The sequence below is a fragment of the Manduca sexta genome, unplaced genomic scaffold, assembly GCF_014839805.1.
Source record: "Manduca sexta isolate Smith_Timp_Sample1 unplaced genomic scaffold, JHU_Msex_v1.0 HiC_scaffold_2058, whole genome shotgun sequence".
In the NCBI taxonomy this organism is placed as follows: domain Eukaryota; kingdom Metazoa; phylum Arthropoda; class Insecta; order Lepidoptera; family Sphingidae; genus Manduca; species Manduca sexta.
In genome coordinates, this window is record NW_023592984.1 from 1,764 (window position 1) to 13,360 (window position 11,597).

The 11,597-nt window shown below is 41.8% G+C and overlaps 1 long non-coding RNA gene across 1 annotated transcript; it reads right to left on the bottom strand.

The window, feature by feature from the left end:
* Window positions 1-8,970: 8,970 nt before the first annotated feature.
* LOC119191878 lies at window positions 8,971-10,017 on the bottom strand. The gene is made up of 3 exons (XR_005113548.1): window positions 9,703-10,017; window positions 9,334-9,623; window positions 8,971-9,040 (listed from the first exon to the last, which is right to left on the bottom strand). It is a non-coding gene; the product is annotated as an uncharacterized LOC119191878 (long non-coding RNA).
* Between the last annotated feature and the right edge of the window lie 1,580 nt (window positions 10,018-11,597).

Consider the following 11,597-nt stretch of genomic DNA (forward strand, 5'->3'; position numbering starts at 1 on the left):
TAGAATTTTACCTTGGGATGGAATTTAATTAAAAGATAGTTGGTGAGTATGGATTAAAGTTTTACAGTAAAATAGCTTCCACTTGTTAATAAAGTTTTCGACACTTGTATATATTTAGTCTTACACCATTTTTACATATTATAAAACAAATTCCCTCACCGCATCTGACAATAAATTCGAAAAATTCTCGAACCAATGTCAAACTTGATGTATTGCTACCAAGGCGAAGCAGTGACTGGTCGCTAGTAATATTATAATTGTGATTGTCTAATGTATGGTACGGTCCTATCCGCAGGTCTGGGTGAACGCAGCCGGAGACAAGATGCCGGTGAGTCACAACGAGATACCGCGCGCTCTGCCAGTGTCTAGTGTCAGCCGGACCGTGTCTCACGCGTCTCTCTCCCGCAGGTGTGGTGTCCGCCCACGCCGCCCGCCGGCGACGGCGACGTGTACTGCGAGACCTGGTCGCGCCCGCTCTACCGCCGCGGCGCCGCACCCGAGGCGCTGCTGCCGCCCGTGCACCGCCGCGAGCCCCGCGCCGCACGGGACGCGCGCCGCCCGCGTCCCACCGCCCACGCACCCCCGCACCGCCCTCGCTGTTCGAGCGCGGCGGCCCGCGGCCCCGTCCGCGCCCGCGCCCGCCACACGCGCCCGCCGCCGCGCATGCGCCCTCAGCCCGAGTGGTCCCCGCCGAGGACGCCGCGTTGCGTCGCGCGCTCCGGCTGCAGCGTCTTCCGTCAGAACCGCCGCCTGCGATCGCGCCCAATTGGGAGTGGGTCGCCGAGCTCGTGGGCGAGGCGGCGCGCGCCTACCGGTCGGCGCGAGTGTGTCGCGACCGGCACGACGCGCTCGCCGACCCCGAGCGGGCGCGCCGCCGACACCGACGACCGCCTGCCGCCCGTCGCCGCCTTGACGACGAGCGTCCGCGCCCGCCGCTGCACCGGCTCGACGCGGTACGCGACGCAGCCGAACGCCGTCGCGCTGCGCCCAAACGACGAGTCGACGATCCTCCGCACCGCAATCCTAAACACGCACAACTACTCGCCGATCACGGGATCGACTACGATGTGCCGCCGACACCAGTCGAGGTGGCCGCGCGCCGGGCGGATCGTATTGCACGTGAAAAACTTAAGGCGGCAGCGCCACAAGCGTCGACGACGGCGTCGGCGGTTCCCGCGGCTTCGGCGACGCCCGCGCCGGTGCCAGTGTCGGTGTCGCAGCGCGTGCTGGTGGCGGCACACAGCGGCGCAGGTGGCAAGCCGGACGCACGGCGCCTGCGCGCGGCTACGTCGGAGACACCACGCGCGACCATCGCGGGCGCCACCGCGACCTCCGCGCCCACCGCGCAACTGCTTTATAGACAACAAGCTTTTACGGCGCGACATTTAAAAATCCTTCATCAGACTGTGGCGCCTTCCGCTCAGGTAAATAGCATTTAGTACTAAGATATTTTATGGTTACTTTGGCGGTATTTACAACACATGGCAACTGTAGGTAGTTCAATTTACAACAGATATGGTATATTGTTTTCAATGAGTAGGTGTTGTTAGATCATGAGGTAAACCCACTGTGGATAATATAAAAAGTTTAAAAATAATTAAATGAAAATTTTAAATAGCCTCAACACAAAAAATATGTCTTAAATGTAAAAAATAAATGTGTTTAGCCTTCTCCTTTTGTTGTAAGTACCTGGTATTATTTTTTAATCCAAGCATGCTTGCGTCGAGAGATCGAACCACCGATCAGGGCTTGAAAGTACTACTTAAACAAGAATGTAATGTTCAAAAGATATCGCATGCAAGTGTACTTATTTGGGGGCAAGCGCCACGCCGGCAGAGTGCGAGAGACGATGTTCACATGATATACTAGTCGCGCAGTTGATATGACACGGCGTTTGACGATTGCTCAAGTTTATTTCCAACTATACCTAATTGGTATACCTTTCATTTTTAACACTATAAACGTGTTTGAAGGATATATATCTTTGTCACAGAGCGGAGCGGCTGGCACGAGCGCCGACGGCGCTTCGCTGCGCAAGATACAGCTCCAGCAACTGTCGTTGCGGCGCGGGCCGGCCGGGCCGGGCGCAGCGCAGGCGGCCGCGGCGCAGGCCACGGGCGCACCGCCCGCCTCCGCTGCCTCGCACGTCGTGGTGGCGCACATCGCCGCGCCCGCCGCGCACTCCGCCGCACACGCCGCCGCCTCGCACGCATCCGCGCACACCGCTGCGCACACCATCGCGCACGCCGCTGCGCACCCCGCCTCGCACCCCGCCTCGCACCCCGCCTCGCACCCCGCCTCGCCCGCGCCGAGACCACCGGAATCCCGACAATAAACTCTAACGGTCGTTGAGCCGATCCAAATGAACCTGCAATTATCATATAATGACAGTCTAAACGCAAGAGTAGAGAATATGCATTCAATTGATGTATTAGATATAAAGTGTAGGAATGTAAGTTTCTTTGTAAATGGTGATCTCTGACAAAACTGTTTCAAATGCAAAAAATACCATTAAAGGAACAACCGTGTAAACTATAATATTTGCAATATTATTGTCAATGACTAAAACATTATATTAGTATACACTAGATGACGTATATAAATGTAAGTACATTGTTGTATAGTCGTTACTGGTGATGTAAGGAGCTAAGACGCGTTTGAAGTCGCATTCAGTGTTACCCACCGTACGGAAATAAGCATACACTTAAAATAAATAGTATACTTCTTAAATAGAAATTAGAAATCATTTCCATAATATTATGCAGCTACGAAGATTCCAAATATGTAATACAAACACAATGAGAATGCAGCAGAAAAAAGTGAGAGCAATCTGTACCCTGTATCAAGTTTATGTCATAATAGCTGGGGCACATGCTACAGCTAAAAGTTGAAATGAAATTGTTATTAAGACTTTGGTGTGGGTTTCTACTCAGCCGCTGCGAACCCTGGCACTAACTGATGGCTTTCAAATGCACATACATTTGTTCATTAATATTATACATTTCCTTAGAAAAAATAATGGATGTAAGCATTTTCCTCAAAACATACATTGACACGCCACTTAGTGTTCTGTCAGCTGTGCGATCAATCAAGCAGTATCGATGTTACCGACTGATGTTAAATTGTAAATAAAGGAACATTAATTTCGTACAATCCATTGTTTTATTATCAATGTCTAACGGTGAACAATACCCACGGCAGCCTCTAAACTTTGAATTTGTTTTAGTACAGCTAGTAAATCCCCTGCGCTCGACACCGAAACGTGAGGTGTCACACCTTGAGATGGGAGGGGGGAGGGAGGGGGTTGTGTTGTTAAAGAAGTAACGTGACGTCCTGTTAAAATTTAAAACATGAATACCCTTGGAACTATGACAAGCATATTGTTCTGAGTAAAAACCATTATGAATATAATGTCGAGAAAACGAAGAAGCCCCTCGAGTAGTGTTGCAGAATCATCGATAGTTTGACTATCGATGGCCGACCTAAAAAACTGTTTAGGATATCGATTGTACTATTGATTGCATCGCCTTAAACCGGAGCTTTTATATTTGACTTATTGGAACCGGAATCAGAACCGAAGTCGTAATCAGAATCGGAACTGGAGTTGGAGGCAGACAGAGTAGTAAGCAGATGTTCTATCTCACTATCCCTTGAAGAGATGAAGTCGAAGGCAGCTGGTGTTTATTTCAGTATCTTGCTTAATGTACTCTTCTTGTTCAATAGCATGCATTGATTTGAAATGACTTTAACAAAGTAGTTATACCACCTTTTCTTGAACACATTTTTCGAAAATTCAAAATTAACTAAATCGAAATCGCAAGTGTACAATCAATCAGAAGTTCCGACGTATCGGAATTGAAACTCCGTAGGTAACATCCCTAATCGATAGCTCTCTACCGGCTATAATATTGACAAAAGCAATATTATCGATAATAATGCATACAATAGTATCAATGGTATCGATGTTATTGCAAAAACCATTCGTTTTACCAAAACCTATCGATTTTATCGATTGTTTTGTACTATCGACAGCCGGTGATTTTTTGATAGTATTATTTTGTCAAGATATGAAATGTAGCAGGCCAGGTAATGACACTTTTATTTAATAATGTTAAACGCTATTTTTACAGTATTAAACATTATATTAGCAAAAATAATTACAGAATACAATTTTAGACATTTGTTGACTACGTGCAACCAGAGAAAATAGTAGAAGAGTCGCCGCATGACATATCTCTTCTGCCAGTCTGCCCTCGCAGCCGAATACTCCCGGAAACGCCCGATACTATCAGCTAGGATAGCGGAGCTCAGCTCATAATAATATACAGCTCCGCTCAACTTTGGGAAGCACCATATAAATGGAGAATAAGCAGAGTTCTAAGAGCGGACATTGGAAATAATCTACAGTGTGTTAAATTACAGTCTTTAAATAAATAAACTCAGTAGCAGTGGCGAAGCGTCCATACAAGCTGATTCCCACCGGCTTCCCTTTTAGGTTTTCGGTGATACTAAACAATATATTTAATAGGTAAATTTAAATTTAAAACATATCGGTCAATGGAAAATAATTATAATAGCTTAAATTATTAATTAATGATAACTTGATAATGACATCTATCAGCCATTAGCCCGTTGTTTATTAATTTAATCGATATCGATTACTTATTTTAAATAACATTAGATGGCGCACCTTGTATTTAGTTCCCTAGAAATTCCGTTACCAAAGTGAAATTGTGACGCTACAGGTGCAAGGTAACCCGCTGTCAAGCGGCTTAATGTCGTGGTATGCTTTTAATATAGATGGCAGCACTTTCTATGACTTTTATGCCAGTGTTTGTCGGGATCGTGCGGAAGATATAGGCAAAGGAAACCCGAGCATTTTCGGCTTCACGTTAACCGACTTTGTATAGTTGTCGCTTTAAACGTATTTCAAACGTCATAATTTATTATGCTACCAATTGCGGTGTTTGTAAATTGTCATATTAATTTTATTTTTTTATAGTTCTGTGATACTTAGTTACCAGCGCTTTGTTTATTTAGAAACTACAAATAAAAGTGTATTATAATTGAAATAACTAACCACTTGTGATCAGTTAATGTCTACCTTTACGTAAGTATATTATTAGTATGTGATTTCACATATATTATTAGTATTTAGAGTGTTAAATAATTGAAGTAGATCTGAAAGTTCAGACACAAAATGTTTGTTAGAAGAAAATAAATAATATATTACTGAATTTAAAATATCACCACGATACAAGCAAAAGTTAACGAATAACCTTTCTTGATTATTTAAATTGATAATTATATAGTTTATCATGTAGGTGCATTTAAACTGTTGGTCTGTTTGGCGATCGTGATATCTGTTTCTATAAGTAGAAATTACATTTACTTACAGTTTATTTTGAAAATAAACAGATAATCATAGGTAAGTAGTGTGGTTATAATTTGAATACTTACTTTTGTTTGTTGTTATAACAAATTAATACGTAAGTAGGTACTTATATTCGTGATTAATGGAAGGAGTAGAATTTTCTACGTTTATTGTTCGATTTTATGGATGTTACAATTATTTACGCATAATAGGTAATTTAGTAGGCATATCAATGTTTGTCGATTTCGAATCAAGACTAATTCGTTGTCTTCGTTTTTTTTCCAATAAATATCCCCCGATATCTCAACTGACGCCAATTTTTTTTACACCGGGTTACCTTTTGAAAAATTTCACCCTTCGCCACTGCTCAGTAGTATCCACTTACTTTATTCACAATGGTTTCTCCCGTGTGTCATTTGGTGGCTAAACGACGCCTGTCTATTTCAATAAAATCGTCTTTAAAGTTGACATCTATGATTACAAGCACTCAATTGACGTGTTATTCGGGAAGTAACTAAAAGATGTCGTGGAGCCCCAAAATTAATATACCCAACTAATATTACAGTTGCCATTACATAATACAATCTTAATTGTATTAGATAATATAAGAGTTAAAATCAACATATTTTAGGTAACACAAACATAATTTTATTTATACATACATAAATGTAAATAAGAATATAATGATTTGCACGTTTTGACTGCGCATATTAGCATATTTTCAGTAAAAAAGTTATTTTTGTATAAATATCTAAGGCGCTATGAAATCTTGTCATACGGACATTTCAAATAAAACAACAACATATTACCAATTGGTAATTTGGAGCAAAAATTTGGCCCTGTTGACTGATTCATAACTAACTGTACAGTTTAATGTCTTTGAGTATAAGTTAGAGTGTCAGGCTAGTCAATAGTATTTATTACTTTATTTTCCCAGCCTTTCTTAGCGCAGCTTTGCTAGATGACTGATGAAAAATTTCACGTCGTTTCTTGACAGCTTTCCCAGTCACCACGCATCCTCGCACTGCTAAGCCACGTCGCACGTCTGTTGTGCAAAATGTAAACGCATGCAACATAGGAGATAATATATCTTATTTTTACGTTAATAATGGTTTTCATAAGCTATACTCAATTTGGTATATAGGTAGGACATTGATTATCCGTGTGCCAAATATTATCCAGACCGTTCAGTAGTTTATGCATTTGGTTTTAACGAATTTAATATTATGTTTAAACAAAAATCGGATGTGTGATAAAAGTGAGAAGTAAAATAAGATTTGTGCGTCAACTGAATGGATAGGCCATTTCGTGAACTGTACTTTATTAGATAACTGTTCGTTCATTTGCACTTCAATAGTACCTACTTAAGATATATGTAGAATCATAAACAGCCACGGTACAGTAATGTTCTATGTTGTGGTTAGGGTGTGTGCGCAGGCGCATTGAGGAGCGACATGCACGTGCACCAGTCGCACGGCGGCGAGCAGCCGCGCTGCGGGCTCTAGCACGTCGCCGAGCGCGAGCGCCGCGGGTCGCAGCGCGTCACGCACCGCTTGTGCCACGTTGCGTACGAAAACCAGTGCCGGTTGCACCAGCGCGTTGAACGTCATCGCCAGCGCAGGCTTCAGTACGTGGTCTGACGCGGTAAGCACGCACCCCGCCGCCGCCTCTCGCGCCGCCTCCAGGGTACACCTGGTATCAACTTGTACGATTGACTGACTGACTTGATTCAACACCGCGTCACATGCCAGTATTCTTATTTGATACGTATATAAATTAATTTCAACAGACATTGCTAGCACCAAAAAAAATTAACTATTATTAAATATGCATGTAGGTATTTACATAGATATAGCTTTGATTCGCGGTTTCGCCCGCGTGAACGTATTTTCCGGAAGACTTTATTTCTAATATCCCATCAAAAATGTTAATGTGAAATGAGGACCAAGTTCAATGTTATGATAATTATCTGCCTTGGTTATTGATATCAACGACAAAAGAAGTAAGATCTAAATGGGTGCTAAGTTCAATGGTCAGTCCTGGGATTTATTTATAACAACATAAAATATTTTATAACAACTTAAGATATAATTTCTTCCTATAAATTAGAATAATATATTGAAGCCCAACGTCTGACCTGGCTAATTCGAATCAAATGCATCGCGCAAGTCTCAATATATGAGCCTTTGCCATGTTAATGTGAAATAGTTTATAAGTAATGAAGGAGTCAAAAGTGGCTCCAAATGGTTCGGGTAATATTACTCACGGTACTGTTCGCCATTCTGTTGGCTTGAACTTGGCTTGACACGCTACCGCGTGTCTAGATATTTTTAGAACTTTTTAAGAAGAACAATTCCGTCATATAATATAATTGTAGCGTAACTGTAATGGTTAACGCATTGCACGCAATGAAATCTCTCAAAAGAAATAATATAATATCTTTAATCTTCCAGTATTTGCAACATTTTTCGTTGATGCTCGCTATTATTTGTCTTAGCGTGATGTTATATAGCCTATAGCGTTCCTCAATAAATGGGTTATCCCACACTAATATAATTTTTCAATTCGAACCAGTAGTTCCTAAGATTAGCGCGTTCAAGTAAACAAACAACAAACTCTTCAACTTTATTTAATAGTATGAAAGAAGTATAGATTTAGGTGACTCCACACTCCAGTAGAATGCCCTAAAGCAATAGGGACTAGGATTGTTAACAAAGAGACTCAAAGGACAGAAAGCTTTGGTTCAAACCCTAAAACTTCAAATTACATGATATTATCCTACACTCAGACTGGTGGTAGGTCTCTCATATGTGAGAGTCTGCCTGGGTAGATACCACCGCAATAACTATTTCCGCCGCCAAGCAGCAGTGTGTAGTCACTGTTGTGTTCCGGTTTGAAGGATATTGTAGCCAGTATAACTACTGGACATGATGAGACTTAACATGTCATGTCTCAGTATGGCGTGCGCAGTGGAATACCAAACAATACCTTGTCATTCAAGGTATTGGATGGTGTTCTCTACTGTTTATGGGCGGTCGTATCGCTTACCATCACGCGAACTGCAAACTCGTATCGTCATTCAAGCCTCAGAATTATTTACCCACTCAAATTTATATGTAAACGATGCTTACTGGGTCAAACCTGTTCCAAACCAAAGTTCGGAGTTAAAACTGGTACAAAGGATAAAACGAGTTATTTTATTACACGTGAATACATACTTAGTTACCCTTAGATTTCCTTGGTACTAAACCCAACCACATTTTGAATAGAGGTGCCATTCCAAAATAAGATTTAATGTCTAGTTTAACTCGATGAGATCATAATGTAGGTAATACCGCTCATTCACTGTGCCATCTATAGGTGCATTAAGCAGGTATAGTTGTGATGCCGTTACACTCGTCCAAAACATTACGTTGGTTGCTGAGAACATTTCGTGTAAGTATATTTGTTGCTAGATGATCGTACCTCTGAAGGTGCATAAGGAGCGCGACAGGCAGTGCGAGCAGTACGCGCGGCGCGGCGAGCAGGCGGAGCGAAGCGCGGCGGCGGACACGCGCACCCCGCGCCGCGCCGCGCGCTCGCACCGCGACGGCCGCGCGCCGCCGCACGCCGCCAGGTACTCGCCGCTCCCGTGCTCGAACCGATACACCTCCACGCGTTCTGGACCTAACCGTTCCATACGCACGTCTTTACACTGACTACAAAACGTAGGTACTTGTGATGCACCGCATCCCTACCACCTCCCGCCAAGCTACGTCTACTACCAAAAGCACAACTTTCAATTTCATTTTCATTCATTTTCCCCATATCTGCAGTAATTATAATTATTCCTTGCTTCTTCTGACATTGTAAGTGTTCTGGCGGAAGCGTATTAAACAGCTTACAAGTGACCTCACTTCCTCAGAAATACTTATGTAATTAAGAAAGTGTCATTTGGAAATATACTTAGATTGTCTTACCGTCATCGCTGAAGCTGTCATTGAATAAGTCTCGGAAGAAATTCCATTTAATCTTTTCTTTCTGTAACTATACCCGAATTTTTTTGTATCATTAATATAGTATATCAATGCGTTTAATCAAAACGTTATTTCGAAACATCTCGAGCGTTCGATTATTACGTAACTCGTTCTGATTACTCACCCCTCCAGTCACGAGTGGCCGCGCGTCCGACTTGCGTTCTACACGTTCCTCTGGTGCAGAGGGATGCGTCGCCAGTTTGCATCCCGGCCACGACGTTTCTACGCATCGCCTGTGTACACCGCGCTACTGAATACTGAGTAGGAACTATTGCATCAATTACTTTAAGTAACTAGTACATTAATACGCACGAACATGTGTAAGGTAGTTCGGTGGCGCGCAGTGCAGGCAGTGCTGCTCGCGATACCAGTACGGGCCCGGCCCACACCACCGAGCCGCCGTCACCCGCGCCACACGAACCACGTCCACGCGTGCCTCCCTGCGCACCGACACACACCATAGCCATAGCCAACGCTGTTTGCTACTACACACACAATATTATAGTATATTTATTGCGCAGCGTGCCTGATCCGCGACGCCGGCGGCGGGGCTGGAGGCAGACGGTAATCGCGCCGTCTGTACGGCAACGGCTGCGCGCTCGTGCTTACGTCGATGCTTTTCCACCACCACCTTAATCAAATTTCGTTTAGTAAAAGCCGATAGTGCGACCGATGATAGACTGGTTCCTGACGCTGCCCAGTTTTCTGAATTTTTTATGAAACTTTACCAAATCATTTCAAATAATATGGGCTTATACGACATACGTATGCAAATGACTGTACGACTGGTTCTAAATGGACTGCCATTTTGAAAATAGCAAATCGTTTTTCTTCAGTGCTTTGTCGCAGTGTGCAAATTGATATATCCAAGAAGTAAACTATTTAAAAATAAAATAAATTTAAAAAACATTATAATTTTTTACTATTGGAATATTCCTATTTTAATTTATCCGTTGGATGTTGAATAAGTTAATTTTTTTTTTTCTACGTTTTACCATACTTTCACAAGACTTTATTGAACTGAAGTTATTAAATGTTTCAATAGTGACCCGACACATGATTACCAAATAATAAAAAAAATACTGAGGGAATATTTATCCGATTTAAAGTTATATTGTTGCCAAATAATATTATGCTAAATCACTACATAATAATATCTGGCATTTATTAATTCATTGTTTTTTTTTGTTTCCTTACAATTTCAATATTGAACACTAATTACCTATACGCCACGGTCGTGTTTTTAATCGCTACTTGTTGCTTATGTTCTATTTTTTTAGAACTTAAACTATTAATTCATCGATGTCGATAGCAATATACTTACGTTAATATAATAAATATAACAGGCCATGTTGAGCATGGCCACGTTCCTAATATGGCCCACCGGATATTTTCCCGGCATAGAAAGTGTTATATCCGAATTTACTTTACATACTCGGTTTGCTTTGAAAAGGTAAGTAGATTGGGTTAGTGGGGCGAAACACCTTTTTTATATAACAATATTATTAATAACCGCTCTACAGAATCCTTAAAGCTGTGGTATATTTTAATTCTAATTTATAAATAACTTGCCTGCAAATATGATCCGGTGTCCTCCAAAGGCCCATAGTCATCGGCGTCTTGCTGGGAGCTCTCTGCGCCAATTTGACTCGATGTTGATACATTCACGTCTGCAATGTGTTTACACCGTTTAGCGTACGTCTATGAACACTTTTCTTATCAATGCAATGAGTTAGTCAAAATTATAATACCGAAGTACTTACCGAGACGAGCATTAGCAATTTCGACTTCCTTAGCCTCAACACCTCTCTGTGCCGTAGAACTCGTAAAATTAGAAGCATATCTTTTTGGAGACGAATCCATCATCACTGAATATGTTGGTAATGATTATATACCTACCAAGTAACTAAATAAAAATGACTTTTTTTTTAAATTGAATGACGTATTTGTCAATTTTTGGATTGACATTAAAAAATTAAGGACATGTGCGTTTATTGCTCTCATCTTTTTACGTAAGAAAATTCTGTGCTAGTTAAGTTTTATATCCATATTTCGAACAGGTTTTGCTTTTTGATTATAATATTTAAAATTTCTAACATTTATCTACTGCACTTTCAATCTAAATTTTTAAAGAACATGCCCAAGAATAGTTTTTTTAGAGATTATTCGACAAAACTTCTAACAAAAATAATTTACTGTAGAACTTA